The 16,537-nt window shown below is 45.5% G+C and overlaps 2 protein-coding genes across 4 annotated transcripts in view; one reads left to right on the top strand and one right to left on the bottom strand.

Annotated features, from left to right (window-relative positions):
- The window catches only part of HERC3 (HECT and RLD domain containing E3 ubiquitin protein ligase 3), a 55,540-nt gene extending 50,087 nt beyond the window's left edge, over positions 1 to 5,453 (bottom strand). For all 3 annotated transcript variants that reach the window (XM_072117526.1, XM_072117546.1, XM_072117555.1), the window contains exon 1: positions 5,330 to 5,453. The gene's annotated coding sequence lies outside the window, so the exon portion shown is untranslated. The remainder of the gene's footprint in view (positions 1 to 5,329) is intronic.
- A 171-nt stretch (positions 5,454 to 5,624) lies between these two features.
- RASSF6 (Ras association domain family member 6) overlaps positions 5,625 to 16,537 on the top strand; it is an 83,859-nt gene continuing 72,946 nt past the window's right edge. Inside the window, exon 1 of the transcript XR_011848975.1 lies at positions 5,625 to 5,774. The gene's annotated coding sequence lies outside the window, so the exon portion shown is untranslated. The remainder of the gene's footprint in view (positions 5,775 to 16,537) is intronic.

Raw genomic sequence — 16,537 nt, 5'->3', positions numbered from 1 at the left:
CGTCAGACCAAGCATCAATGAACTGTCATACACCAATTAATGACCAATTAGCCTGTCTAATCACATGTACAGAGACTGCTACTTACTATTCATGAGGAGTACCGTATATACTCGAGTATAAGCCAACCCGAGTATAAGCCGAGACCCCTAATTTTACCACCAAAAACTGGGAAAAACTACTGACTTGAGTATAAGCTGAGGGTGGGAATACAGCAAGCCCCTAGTAGTATACAGCAAGCCCCTAGTATACAGCAGCCTGCCCCCACGGCCCTTAAAAAAATAAACTTAAATACTCACCCTCCGATGTCAGCGCGCCCCGTCTTCTTTCTTCTCCTCTTCTCTCTTCTGGCATGGACGCGGCCATGTTTTCTTCTAGCATGCACATACTATGACGCGGCCGCTGCTGACATCATAGTATGCGCGGCCACGAAGAAAACATGGCCGCGTCCATGCCGGAAGAAAGAAGACGAGCCGCGGAGAAGAAAGAAGACGGAACACGCTGGCATCGGTAAGCCGCGCTGGCATCGGGGAGCCGCGCTGACATCGGAGGGTGAGTATTTAAGTGGGTCATTTTTTTTTTGTAATAGACTTGTGTTTAAGCCGAGGGGACGTTTTTCAGCACATTTTTTGTGCTGAAAAACTCGGCTTATACACGAGTATATGCGGTAGTTTAACAGTGGAGGAATATAAGGATTGCTATAAATACAATTTAATAACTCATAGGCATATATAATGTGAATTGATGGCCATTTATACGGAAAAAAAAAATCAAAGGCCTAAGCAATTTTAAAGTTTCAGTACCAAGCTGGATTTTTCAAATCCGCCAGGTGTCACTATATACGGTTATAACACTTAAACAAAAAAGCCTGGTTTTCAACACTTTAGCATTTGGACATTCCTGAACGTCCTGTTGCGGTAGGAGGAGTATGAAGAGGGTTCATGGGCTGAGTCCCCTTCATACTCACCAGATGTATGTTGCATTATGAAGCAAACACCAGATGCTAACAGCAGCAAACACTGCGGCCGTCGTGGGCATTTATATTTCAGCTGTGTGTGGGCACTGGCATCTTTGTTACGATTAACATGCAATGATCAGTCTCCACGACAGCCATTAGTTTATGTTAAATTGCCTCTTGTCAATTCGCTTCAAATAAAATGTGATTAAAAGGTTCCCCAAAATGGTAGCAATGAAAATGTCATCTTGTCCTGAAAAAAAAATTAAAAAAACACCACAAAAAAAAAAGAAGCCTTAATTAACGTCAAAATAGGGCAAAATCCCAATTTTTATTTTACAAAAGGTTGTAATTTTATTTTAAATCTGTTAAAACATAATAAAACCTATTTAATTTGGTATCTCTGTGAACGTACCGAACCAAAGAATAAATTTGTGGTGTAATTTGGGGTGCATAATGAAAGTCGTAAAAACCAACAAGAAAATGTACAGACTTCCAGTACACTGCATGCAATATTAAATACAGTCACAATTTATTGCATAAAAACAAACCCTGATGTAGCTGCGTACACAGAAAAATAAAAAAAGGTAGATTTTTGAGGGTGGGAGCAAAAAATTAAAACAAAAAGGCATGCAGCATTTAGGAGTTAAAGAGGTTTGACTGTGAAAGAAAATTCTCAAATTTAAATCCCCTATTGATGATATCTCAATAAAGATCATTTTTAACCCCGTACTTTACAATTTTACTCAGTTTTAGCTCCTATCACTCAGTGATGGTCAGTGTAGGAATCCAGAGTATGGGCGGGGGACTCTCTAAGCAGACACTTCATGATCCATCTAGTTCTGTGAGATACAGTGTGCTGACATTGACAATGTGGTTAGATTATCAAGGTACAAGGTTTATATACACTTTCATTTAGCTTCTGAACATGCTATTAGTATCTGACACATAGAAAGAGAGACAGATCAGAGATGAGATACATTAGATGTGTATAACATTCTCAAGCACTGCTACATACAGCTACACACACTGTCAGATCTGGTCTCCCTCTCTCCTGGATAAAGATCTTATCTGTCTGTAGCTTAACTCTCCTCATGATGCTGTTATTTGCCAGCAGGAGTCAGTGTGTGTAGAGCAAGACTGAAGAGCAAGAGGTCTGCCTGACTCTAAAAGATCCAGGGTTGGGTCCAGAGGCAACCAAAATTGCGTACACAAGCACTGAAGGAGACAGGTTGTAATTAGATCTGAAATGCTGTATTTTTGTTAATAACATTGACAATAAATGTATTTTCTTGTTTATACATTGCATTGCATGGATAACATGTTATCTTTATTTTATGGGTCACCACAATTATATTTACCCTCCAGCGCTCCCCACAGGTACATCTATACACTCGGACTGCAGTTCCCGGAGTGGGACTTGAACAAGGGATCGTGCTATACTGAAGTATTACAATATATTACAATTGTCAGCCTACGCAGATGCATAAGCTGACACTTACACTGTAAAGTCGAGTCTTACAGCATGCACTAACACGCACTTATTGCAAGCAGCCCTGGGGTCCTTCATTGGACTCCAGGGCTGCCATGGACACTATCTGCACCCCCTGTGCCCAGCTAGGTGCGGCAACAGTGATGCAGGAGTGCAGGAAAGAGTTAAATAGTCAATTTTACCTCCAATAGGCACAATATGAGAGGCCATGTGTAAAAGCGAATAAAAATGTCATTTCTAAGTCTTAATGAACTAATATTGGTCACTACTAGAATCGCACATGCAGCGGACCCCCAATCTGCTTAAGAGGCTACACTATGTTGGGTAATATGTTTCATGTGGTGGTCTTGTCCTGGAGCTAGAATGTACAATCACATTTACTCTGCTGCAGCGCACAACCTTTGCAATTGCCCTTGTGGGGCATTATTATTGCTGGTATCCTCGAACAAGCTCATCTCCGTTTATTTTCAACACTAAACAGATTACAGTTGCAGCCTGGAAGAAACATGGTCATAAGGAGGTGGAGCTGGTCAACAGAAAGTTCACCTCTATCATAAGATCGTTATATTTGATTGTGTATTGATTTGATGTAAAGGTTCTTCAGGCCTTTATGTAAACTGGTTTCCTCTCTATTTTTTAACTGTTACCATTATAGCAATGCAAAAATGTAGAAATTACACGAGATGCTCCTGAATAGTTTTTTTTTTAATTTATTTATTTTTTTTAAATGGAGGTTGCAAATATTTACTTTAAGGGCTCAATTGCACGGCCGTTCATGGGGACTCCAAGCATCAGAGATACTTATGATAAAAGGAGCCCCTGACTTCTTACTTGCCTTTATGTACTCTCAAGGGGGTCATCATTTAAGACATCAGGTGAGTGATTGATTCATTTTACCATGTCTCCCACCCTTACGCCTTGTAATTTTCCTCTTGTACTTTTACATTACTGAACATGTATTTAATCTTGGAGAGTGGCTTAATCTTGTCACTATTGGCTCCACTTACACCTTGTAATGCCAGGTGTAACTCTTTGCCTGTGCATTGTTATCCGTTCAACTACTTTTGCCGTTTTTAACATTGCTGAAATCTAATAAAATTTGGATTTTATATTTGGTACAACTTTGTGTTGAGATACTGTTTTTTAGGACAGCTCTCCCATTCCCCCAATTGCTGGGGGTGCCACCAATCTGACAGGAGAGGAGAGAGACAAAAACCTATAAAGATAAAACCACTAACTAGGTCACTAAATGGCTAGGTCTAGTACATTGCTGGAAGACACTCTACTAGGCTCTATTCTACATAATGACAGCAAGCAGAGATCTTGAAAACGGTGATAAATTGGTACAGAAAATATCTGCTAAAAGTGGACAATTCCTTTAAGGCTTCAAAGCCATATGACAAGGATCCACAGTGGACTTTTTACTCAGGTGCAGAAATCCGCTGTAGACTGCAGTAGGCACAGCCCAGAACAAGTGGTAAAAGCTATTCTCACATCTTGGGAACTTTTATCATGGGAAGAGCTCGGTATCTTGCCCTGTTAGTTCCATATCTCAGATTCTATCAGAAGCCTGTGACCTGGAGGTGTGACAACTGCAAATAAGCTCACAGATTACAAGACATAAATCCTTCCAGCAGCCACTGCCTATGGGTATTACTTGGAGGAGCTGCACTCTATGGTGACTCCAGTGATGCTGGCAGCCACTGCCCATGGGTATTACTTGAAGCAGCTGCACTCTATGGAGGCTCCAGTGATGCTGGGAGCCACTGCCCATGGGTATTACTTGGAGGAGCTGCACTCTATGGAGGCTCCAGTGATACTGGCAGCCACTGCCCATGGGTATTACTTGGAGGAGCTGCACTCTATGGTGACTCCAGTAATGCTGGCAGCCACTGCCCATGGGTATTACTTGGAGGAGCTGCACTCTATGGGGGCTCCAGCGATACTGGCAGCCACTGCCCATGGGTATTACTTGAAGGAGCTGCACTCTATGGGGGCTCCAGTGATACTGGCAGCCACTGCCCATGGGTATTACTTGGAGGAGCTGCACTCTATGGCGACTCCAGTGATGCTGGGAGCCACTGCCCATGGGTATTACTTGGAGGAGCTGCACTCTATGGCGACTCCAGTGATACTGGCTGCCACTGCCCATTTGTATTACTTGGAGGAGCTGCACTCTATGGAGGCTCCAGTGATGCTGGGAGCCACTGCCCATGGGTATTACTTGGAGGAGCTGCACTCTATGGAGGCACCAGTAATGCTGGCAGCCAATGCCCATGGGTATTACTTGGAGGAGCTGCACTCTATGGTGACTCCAGTGATACTGGCAGCCACTGCCCATGGGTATTACTTGGAGGAGCTGCACTCTATGGAGGCACCAGTGATACTGGCAGCCACTGCCCATGGGTATTACTTGGAGGAGCTGCACTCTATGGCGACTCCAGTGATGCTGGCAGCCACTGCCCATGGGTATTACTTGGAGGAGCTGCACTCTATGGCGACTCCAGTGATGCTGGCAGCCACTGCCCATGGGTATTACTTGGAGGAGCTGCACTCTATGGAGGCACCAGTAATGCTGGCAGCCACTGCCCATTTGTATTACTTGGAGGAGCTGCACTCTATGGAGGCACCAGTCATACTGGCTGCACTCATCCAGCACTGGGGTCTCAGGCAGTAAACACGAGGCCTGAGCAGTTGCCTCCCCACCCCTGTATAGCGGTGGTGGGAGTAATGACTGGCTCTATCACGTCCCTGATAATCAGCTATTACCGTGCGGCCAGTGCCGTCACCGCTGCAGGTCACGTCTCTAGAGGATAAAGCAGCGGAGCCGCATTCCCGTACCACACAATCGTGCGCGCTGTGCCATTACTGAGCCTCGGCTTACCTGTACCCTGGTGCACGGACCTCCCAGCTACACTGTCACATAATAACATGGAAGTTTAGGAAACGACTCCCACACAGGCACCTCCCACTATAGGCTATGATTGACAGCGATCCCGGCCAATAGACGTAGAACATACACAAGCCCTCCGCACAGGGTCGGGAGCGCTTGACAGCTAGTAGCAGCCAATAGCAGCAGCGGTCTGCCCTGCCTCAGAGTGCGGGCGGGAGAGGGGGCGGCTCCTGTCACCTCCGGACGTGTAGCTCAGTGCCCACTACCTCACACCAGCAGCATTCGTCACGGAGAGCTCCTGAGGACAGAGCTTAGCGACTTGCATCACCCATGCTGGGGGTGCACTCGCCGTATGGGGACAACTAGTACATAAGACGCTTTCATCACACTCCAAAATGAATACTGCCCCTTTTATGCATCAAATACCTCAGACCAGGCGAGTTTCAGATATGACCCCCAATACTAAGCAGTTATCTCAAAATGAAACCCTACAGAACTCCCAATCCCTGACTGCAACTTATTTTAACCCTTACAGGACTTTTTTCATGTTTGCATTTCTGTTTTTTATTCCCTTCATTCCAAAAGCGATAACTCTTTTATATTTACGTTTATAGAGATGTGTGAGCGCTTGTTTTCTGTGGAACGAATTGTACTGTTCTTGTGGGCTCTGTTTTAACTGCTTTCATTCTGCCTTCCAAATGACACTTCCTCTTTATTTTTTCTATTGATTTCAATAGGTTTTAGTAGATTTAAAAATAATTAAATCTTTTGTTTAAAAAAAAAGTATTTCCTATTTTGCCAAATGCTCAGGCCAAATAACTTTTTCACACTTTGCTGTACAGACCTGTGCACCTGCCTATAACGTCCTGGTACGCAAAGGGTTAAACTAGTGGTTCCCAACCTTTTTGTATTCGGGGACCAGCTGCACCTGAAAATTCGGACCAAGTATAAGTCGAGGAACCAAATTTTACCACAAAATTATCTGGGAAACTTATTGACTTCAGTATAAGCCTAGCGTGGGAAATTCCACTGCAACTCATTAACGAAACGTCCAGCAGCCTCCCCTCATTAATAAAATGTCCAAAGCAGGGCCCCTTCAAAAAAGCAGCCCCCAATAGTAATGTCCCCTGCACTACAGCCACACTGATATCCCCTTCCCAACCCCCATAGTAATGTCCCCAGCCCAGCACCCAATAGTAATGCCCCCTGTGCAGCCCACCAAGCAATGTCCCTATGGCAGCCCCCATAGGAACGTCCCCTTAAAAATGAAAAACTGTATACCCCACCTACTCAAGTCTAATTCTCCTCTTCTCCGGCTCCAGCTTCTTCTTTGCCCCCTGGCAGATGGACAGAGGCACTTCTATGTGCACTGCCAGTGCGCGCGCACTGTGACGTAATTGGCCGCGTCACAGTTTGTGCGCACTGGCAGCCTGCATGGCGGCCATCTGCCGTGAAGCCGCAGGGAGAAGAGGAGCGTCTGAGATAAGTATACAGTTTTTTAATTTTGAGTTCTTATGACCACAGCATTGGGACCGGGTGCTCCACAGCCCAGTGGTTGGAGACCACCGGGTTAAACAATGTCACATTATGCAGAGCACAGCCTTTACCCCTTGCATTGAGGTCAGAAATATGAAGTTTACCAGGGTAATTACAATACCCCTGATCCGAGGGCCACATTATCATACCACTCACCTTTAAGGGGCTGCACCAGTTACCAGGACCCTAGATCCACTAAAAAACACAGTACAGCACAAAAAGCCAGCTAAGACTTGATAAAATCCACAGAACAGCAGTGAATACCATCCCAGTAACCAAATACTGCATTCAGACAATAACTAAAACCGACCTCAGACCAAATACTAAATATTACTACAGACAAGATAATAAACATGAGACACCAGAGCAAATAATAATACCTCTAGTAGTACTAAGATGAGTGCAGACATTTCTTCCCAGAGCTTCACTACTGAGCATGTACGTAAAGAGCAGCCACATTCATCTCATTTAAATGCCTTTATGAGGGGATAAACAACCCGCTCTGACAGGCCATGTCAAGCCTTGAGTTGCAGCTCACTCCCTGTTGATAGTAAAGTAATAAACACCAGATACATTCCTCTCCTCTGCTCTGTTGCAGTGTGCCACTCTGAAGCTAAAAGGTGGGATGATGTGATATCATTGCTCATGCTGGCTCCCTTTCCCCTGCATTTTCTGCAGCTTCTAGATTACACAGGGGAAGGAAGAGACATGTTTGACTCACTGTAACTGAATCTGCAATGCCCCCAGAGCCCTTCATACTCATTAGCATACTTATTTAATTTATTTATTATTAATATAGAGGGAGGAATTAATTCACTGGGGCCCATTTACTAAGGGTTGTGCACTGCACTTTTGTCGGACTGTTCATCTTTTTCGGGTATTTAAGAAGTGTGTGCGCTGGGATTGTGGGGCATGCAACCCTTTTAGTGGCGCAGCTGCGCGGGCTTCCATGCGACGCAAATTGGGGGGCGTGCTGTTGGTCGGTCTGACTGATTCGGACTGAGCACAGGATTTAAATTTCAAATTGTGTATTAGGCACTAACACTTAGATGCACCACTAAAAAGATGGTGAACTCTGTCGGACCTGAGTGGGGAAGAAAAAAAACGAAAAAAAAAATTATATTAAAAAAATCTTAAACATACAAATCACCCCCCTTTCTCTAGAACCCATATAAATATAAACTGTAAAAATCATAAACATGTTAGGTATCGCCGCGTCCAAAAATGTCCAATCTATCAAAATATAATAGCGGTTATTCCTGGCGTTTAATCCCGTAACGGAAAATAGCGCCCAAAGTCAAAAATAACACTTTTTTGCCATTTTGAAAAATATAAGAAATAAAAAGTGATCAAAAGGTCGTACAGTGCTAAAAATGTTAGCATTGAAAACGTCATCAAAAGTCGCAAAAATTAACACCACCCATGGCTCCATACCCCAAAGCGTGAAAAAGTTATTAGTGCCAGAAATGGCAAAATTAAGAATTTTTTTATTGTACAGGAGGTTTTAATTTTTTCAAATGTATGAAAACATTATAAAAACTATACAAATTTGGTATCCGTGTGATTGCACCCACCCAAAGAATTAAGTAATTTGGGGCACATAGTGAAATCCGTAAAATTCAAGCCCACAAGAAAATGGTGCAAATACGTTTTAGAGCTTCCACAGAGTTACACTGTGACATATGATATGACTGTGAATTACCATACTCTGGTATATAGATGGATCTTTTCAGAGATCTCTCTATATATCACTACACTATCCTTTTTCTAAACATAAATTTTTTACAGTTAAAATTAATTAATAAAAAGGCATAAAATAAATTCTACATTTTATATTTACATTACCAGGACAACCTTCACAATACAATTAACGATCTGTCAGAAAAGCTCTCCTTGCAAAACACTGGTTGAGCGTTACTGATCACATGCGTTTCATTGGAAACGCATATGTTATTGAGCTGAGCTCCCCCCCAGATGTTTGCATTGCGTTTCTAAACTTTTTTCTTTTCTTGAAAGTATCAGTATCGAGTATCAATGCTTCTCTGGGTATCATATTGCACTCAAAATGTTGGTATCTGTGGAACCCTATTGATGACCAGAATCAGCCTCCCATTGTTTAAGAAGAAGGCCTCAGATTTATCCATATTTACTCTTGAGAACCGATATTGCTCCAAAATTGGCAAGAACAGGTTTGGGAGAGAGGTATGGGGGCTGGTGATGTACATGGCCTGTGTCATGGGCTCCATAGGTAGGGCAAAGAGTGGTGGGGACAGGCAGCCGTCATGGGTCTGACTATATGTTTGGATTCTGGCTTCATTGTTGTGAGTTTGAGGTGGGACACTGGTTGCTTGTAAAGTAATTTAAAGGTGGAGATAAGGTCAGGGGGTATCCATAACGTTTGTCACAGTTTGTGAGGGAAGAACTGTCAGAGTCTCTTTGGGAGGAGTCTGTGGACCCTCTGGACCACCACGGGGGTTGGTATGAGACCCGCGGTAGCAGCCATGGTAACTAATGCAGGAAACAGTCACAACCTGAGATGACAGAAGGAACATAGAGGAGCACTGGTAACGCTGATACGGAGTGAAGACACCGCTGGAGTGGCTCTTGGCACATTGGAGAGTGGAGCGGCACTGGCACACCGGAGACTGGAGCGGCTCTTGTTATACCGGAGATTGGAGCTGCTCTTGGCACATTGGAGAGTGGAGCGGCTCTTGGCACACCAGAGACAGGAGTGGCTTTTGGCATATTGGAGAGTGGAGCTGCACTTGGCACACCGGTGACTGGAGCGCCTCTTGGCATACCTGAGATTGAAGCGGCTCTTGGCACACCAGAGACTTGAGCGGCTCTAGGAGAGCCAAAGACTCTGGAAATACCGGAGCCAAGCAGGGCAGGCATGGAAGCCGGGCTTGAGGTGGTTCAAACTTGGACCTGATTTTTTCCAGAAACATGGTATGGGTGGCACCATTATCCCACATGGGAGCAGCCCAGGCCAGAGCCTCTCCAGAGAGCAGGGAGAAGACAAACGCCAGTTTGGAGCATTTGGTGGTGGTCTGTGAGGACATCAGTTTAATGTGCAGCGAACACTGGGAAACAAAGCTCCAGCAAAAATTGGGGTTGCCATCAAAATTGTTAGGTATCAAAATTTCGGGTCCAGAGTCTACTGCCAGAAAACACGATGGGGCAGCAGGCGGAGGAGTCGCGGAAGCCTGTTGCTGGGTGGCAATCAGTCCATCAAAGGATGGCAGCGAGTTTGTCCAGGAGTTCTTGTTGGGCAGCAATCTTTTGAGACTGCTGGGCGATAGTGCTTGGAAGGTCAGCCAGCAGCCATAGTGGACCCTTAGCACAGTCCATGGCTTTAACAGAATTCATGACCTTGGCGGAGTCCATGGCCGGATCTTACTGTCACAGTTCGTGAGGGTAGAACTGTCAGAGTCTCTTTGGGAGGAGTCTGTGGACCCTCTGGACCACCGCAGGGGTTGGTATGAGACCCGCAGTGACAGCCAACTAATGCAGGAAACAGTCACAACCTGAGATGACAGCAGGAACATAGAGGAGCACTGGTAATTCTGATGCGGAGTGAAGACACCGCTGGGCTGGAACCCTGGAAGGCACGGCAGAAGCACTGGAAGGCAGGAGGTCACCACTGGGCTGGAACCCTGGGCGGCACTGGAGCACAGTTGTACAGGAATGGACGACAGGATACAGACCACAGTATTCGGAACACAGTATTCGGACCACAGGATATGGACCACAGGATACGGGCATCAGGATACGGGCAACAGGACATGGAGCAGCGGACACGGACCACAGGATACGGACCACCGGACATGGACCACAGGATACTGTCCACCGGACACGGACCACAGGATACGGACCACCAGACATGGACCACAGGATACAGACCACCAGACACGGACCACAGGATACGGACCACCAGACACGGACCACAGGATACAGACAATAATGGGATCTCGGGATACACACAGGAACGGGACCTCGGGATACACACAGGAGGCTTTTACTTCAGTGAAAAGACTTGAAGATCCGGCGGGGAGTGAAGGGAGTGAAATCCGGAAGTGACCAGCGCCAGCGGGAAGGACGCTGGCCCTTTAAGTTCAGAGAAGTCAGCGCGTGCGGCCTGGGAGGCAGGAGGCGTGCGGCCTGCATGCCGGGACCCGGAGCACAGCCAGGAGCCAGGAGAGGTAAGTCACGGATCAGATGGGCGAATCGTCAGAAAGTCTCTGTGGGAAGAGTCTGTGGACTGCCTGGACCACCTCCGGGGATGATGGTACTACCCGCAACCTGGGGCCGGAGTCTAAGTGGCCCCTGGTCTTCGGCAGAGCCCACCGCAAAGTGGGATGGTCTTGCTGCGGTGGGAAGCCACCAGGTCGTTCCGCGGGTGCAACTAGGCCCGCGGTGGCAGCCAAGGTAGGGAAGCAGGAAACCGGACTTTGGAGCGGCCTCTGGGCAGGCCGGGGACTCTGGAGCGGCCTCTGGGCGGGATGGAGACTCTGGAGCGGCATCTGGGCAGGCCAGAGACTCTGGAGTGGCCTCTGGCAGGCCGGGGACTCTGGAGCAGCCTCTGGGTGGGCCGGAGACTCTGGAGCGGCATCTGGGCAGGCCGGAGACTCTGGAGTGGCCTCTGGGAGGCTTTCACTTCAGTGGAAGGACTTGAAGATCCAGCAGAGAGTGAAGGGAGGTGCCGGACTATAAGGGCGTGCCGGATTAGCCAGCGCCAATTGAGGGACGCTGGCCCTTTAAATCACAAAGTATTGCTGCACGCGCCCAAGAGCGAGGGGACGCGCGCGTGCCTAGTCCTGGACAGGAGTGGGAGCCAGGACAAGGAAGACTGGGACCAGAGCCGGACCAGGAGCAGGGAGAGGTGAGTGCGGGGACGAGGCAAGCCACACAGCGGAGCACGGGTGTACCCGTGCTCCGCGACATGGATCACGAGGTCACCCGTGAAAATCACATGGTCAGTATTCAGACACTTTGCTCTGTATTGAGTAGAAGCACCTTTTGAGCTTGTACAGCCATGAGTCTTCCTGGGAATGATGTAATATGTGTTTGATGTAGTATGTATTTAGGGATCCTTTGCCATTCTTTTTTGCAGATGCTCTCCAGTTCCACCAGGTTTGATGGTGAACAGCCATTTTCAAGTCTCTCCAGAGATATTCAATTGGGTTTAGGTCAGGGCTCTGGCTGGACCAGCCAAGAATGGTCACATAGTTGTTCTGAAGCCACTACTTTGTTATGTTAGCTACGTGCTTAGGTTCATTGGGGCAGATTTACTTACCCGGCCCATTCGCGATCCACTGGCGCGTTCTCTGCACTGGATTCGGGTCCAGCCGGGATTCAGTAAGGTAGTTCCTCCGCCGTCCACCAGGTGGCGCTGCTGCACTGAAGAGCATCGGAACGCACTGGAATACACCGAGCCGGGCTGAGTGAAGGTAAGTGCAATTTTCGCAACATTTTTTTTTTTTTAAAATGCGGCGGTTTTTCCGAATCTGTCGGGTTTTCGTTCCGCCACGCCCCCGATTTCCGTCGCGTGCATGCCGGCGCCGATGCGCCACAATCCGATCGCGTGCGCCAAAATCGGAAATATTCGGGTAACACGTCGGGAAAACGCGAATCGGGCACATAGTAAATGACCCCCATTTTCTTGTTGGAAGGTGAACCTTCAGCCCAGTCTCAGGTCCAGAGCACTCTGGAAGAGGTTTTCATTCAAGCTTTCATTTCTACTTGGCCACATTCATCTTTCCTTCACTCGCAACCAGTCATCCTGCAGTTGAAAACACCCCGATAGCATGATGTTACCACCACCATGTTTCACTGTTGGGATTGTATTTGGAAGGTGATGAGCAGTGCCTGGTTTTCTCCACACATACAGCTTAGAATTAACAACAGAAACTCTAATCTTCTTCTCATCAGACCAAGGAATCTTATTTCTCATAGTCTGGGTGTCCTTCATGTGTTTTTCTGCAAACTGTATGCAGACTTTCATATGTCTTGTACTGAGGAGAGAATTTTGCAGCACACTCTGCCATAAAGCTCGACTGATGGATGGCTGCATTAATAGTTGACTTTGTGGAAGATTCTTCCCATCTTCTTACTGCTTCTCTGGGGCTCAGCCACAGTGATCTTGGGGTTCTTTTTTACCTCTCTCAACAACGCTCTTCTCCCATGATTACTTAGTTTGGCTTGGCGGTCAGGTCGAGAATGAGTTGTGGTTGTCACAAACGTCTTCCATTTCAGATGCTAATACTCTTTATATGTCTACAGTGTACACTCTAGAAGCCATATGTTGGAGACATGTATTGGATTCCCCTACATACACCTTCAACCAAAAAACTGTGAAATATTCCATTGTATTGCCATACAGGGGGATAGGTTACCAGACCATCAAATTATTCCCTATATGGTTGGTTTAGCATGACGACTTTATTCATATTGTAGGGGATTAGGTAGCGGGCTGGCATAGACAGGCACTTTTGTGAGACACAGCAATGACACAGTTCTTTTGGTGCAGCCGGCCGCATTCAGTTTAATTTTAAATAGTACAAAAGTACAAACAATACAAAATTCTAGGCCGTCTGGCCCCTAGCTATTCATCAGGCTCTCCATTACTGCACAGCCTCCCAAATAATACAGAGCAGTATTCACAGTTGTTTTCCCCAGGTACAGAGAGCACTGTGGGTCAGCACTGCTCACCTTAAATCAGTTCAGAACACGTGTAGGCTGATAATGTGGACAATATAATCCCGGACTGTCTAGATGGAGTAGGGCCCAGCCTCCCTTCCCCACTTCTTCAACACATACCGTAGTACCATTGTATGCACTCAAGATTCCACTCTGTCCCTGTTTAGGCCCCCATATACATTACAAGAACATGGTCTGAATTTACCATTCATGGCTGATTATGTTGATCTAATGTGTATGGGGCCTCCAAACTCTCACTCCTCTCTGACTCTTCAGATTGGGTGACTTGAAATTGAACAGCGCTTTCTTATTTGTTCTGCCACTGCTCTACCAGCTTTCTCTCCATCAAATGGAGTTTGCAGTAAAGAAAATCAATAGCAGTCCAAGGTGGAAAAAAGCATAATTACCTAGTTCCATTGACCCTCCAGTGCTTCCCGCTTTCAGCAAAGTGCAGAGCCAGAATTTCCGTGTGTTACATGATCTGTTTTGGCTAATGAACAACCTCTTTGGATCTCTGAACTTCACTTACATTGACCAAAGGAGGCGACTCCCTTTGTTGTACCCAGGTTTAAAGGGGTATTCCGGGAATATGATCGTCTGACACAAAAACCCATGATGATATAAATAAATGAATACAACAATACTCAATGTTATTAGTCACAAAACAGAGCTAAAATAATTTGATTTTATGATTTACAAAGTTTATGGCCTCTCTAAAGTAGGTGGAGTTACCACTAAGATGGCCGCCACTGGAAACTACAAGTTCCATGATCCATTAGTTCTCAGTAACTCCTCCTCCCTCTTATGCTCTGCTCCCAGTGATGATCTAACAGGTTTTCTTGCTCTGTTTCCATAGTAATGATGTGTAACTGCCATCACCACAACACTGGTCATACTGGATGCACTGCAACCAACCAACTACAGCCAAACGTAGTGGTGATCACATGACCCTGCCCAGACAGGTGCAGGACATGTTGATGTGGACATGTGACCAGCAGCCATCTTCTGTCCTGCAACGGACCGCGCAGAGGAAATTAACGGACTGATTAAAGGGCCAGTAGCATTTTAATTCTTCATTACAGTCTATGTCAGCAGCATTTTCTGCTAAGGGGAGAAAAATTTTAAATAACAACTAATTACACATTAGCTTATATTTTGAGTGCCCACTTGTATATGAATTATGCTGATTCCTGGAATACCCCTTTAAGGAAGTCACCTGTTGGCAGTTGATCTCCCTGAATCTCAGGGCCAGCATGGGAAACAACTTTTTCTTCCTACACCTACGTTTTGGTTCTCCTGCTTCAGCCTCTTATAAGTTTTTACAGTTTCCCTGAAAGCTGTTTATTACACATATAAGCTCATTCAAGATATTTTTGAGCGAGTCAGGAGAGATATCTGTTGGTGTAGAATGCATTTTGTGCAGGAGACGGGAGAGATGGTTTTTGCTCTAGGATGCATGTTATGAGGGAGTCGGGAGAGATAGCTGTCACTGGAGGGTGCATGTGTATGAGGAATTCGGCAAAGAGAGCTATTGCTGTAGGGTGCATGTGTACGAGGGAGTTGGTAGAGATGGCTTTCAGATTAACAAATTTTGGGCTAGCAGCTATCTGCTGTGCATGGGAGTTGTTAGTCTTTTACTATTGTTGTATCTTTTTTCCTTGTGACCTCTGTATACATATTTTTATATGAACTGAACATACATTTTTGCTTATAGGTCGACACTGGCCACCAGCCGCATCACCCCTCTGTGTAGTTCATAATCAAGAAGCGTCTAAATTGTTAGTTACAGATGCTTCTTGCTGTGACTTACTTACTTCCTTCCCTACCACACTTATTCTACTTTACATCTAAATGCCCACTTAACCCTCTAGCTTCTTGTCTTTGGGAAAAACTAAGTATGTTTCATAAAAAATAAAATATAGTTTTTCCACACCATCAGCCCATCAATATAAATGTACAGTATAGTATAAAAGCCATCTGTCTATAAAAGCTATCGATGTATATAAACAATTATTTTCTTATTCAAGTAAATACAGTAGTAAGAAATATTGAAAGGAAATAGAGTATTAGGTATCAGTAGTGGAAACAGTAGGGGCATGTAGCATTTCCATTATATTTACTGGAATCCTGCTGTGCTGGGTATTAGGAGCAGCCAGATCCCTGGGTACCTGCGTGGCTGGCAGAGCGTGATTTTGGTACCAGGGAGGTCTCATCCACAGCCTGGCAGGTCTCTGGCAGGTGGAAGTACAAGAAAGTAGGGAGAGACTGAAGATGTAGAAAGTTTCTCTCTGGGGCAACCCCACTTTAGATGTAAGACCTGGTGGGGGTGAATGGGGTGCCCTTGCTTTACACAGGGATAACATGGAGGCAGAGAATGTAAAGCATTCACCTTACAGTGAATTTCGCAACACTAAGTTTCCACTGTGTTGGCAGGGGCGTTGCACATGGACAATTTGAAAACAGGGCAGTAGAAGAAGAAGAAGAAATCAGTGACGTAGAACTGAGGGAAAGCCAATAAGAGAGAAGCACCTGACAAGCATTATGGGTCTTGTGGTAAAACTGCCTCTCTCAGTGATGTGCATCACCTTCAAGCCCTTGTTCTTGAGTGGCAAGAATAGAGACTGAAGAACAAGTATCAAGATAACAAATAAACCATTATGAATAGATTTTCTAAATATTAAAACTAGTAAAAAGGTTTTTTGAAGAAAATTGCATTGTGGCATAACCCCTTTAATTTTTTTTTTTTTTTTGGGGGTGGGGACACATTATTATTTTTTAGCTGTATTGCCTTAGTAACATGTTACCTTTATCCTATGATTGAGTACAATTACAACAATGAAATATTTGCATATTTTTTATATTTAACAAATTTTGCCAAATAAAACGGAAGGGGAGGGGGAATCAATAGCTTTTGCATCACCATTTTTCAGGTGGTATAACATTTTTAACTTTTGTCTAGTTAAG

This window comes from Engystomops pustulosus, chromosome 1 (assembly GCF_040894005.1).
Source record: "Engystomops pustulosus chromosome 1, aEngPut4.maternal, whole genome shotgun sequence".
NCBI lineage: Eukaryota > Metazoa > Chordata > Amphibia > Anura > Leptodactylidae > Engystomops > Engystomops pustulosus.
This window is presented reverse-complemented; position numbering and strand designations above follow the sequence as displayed.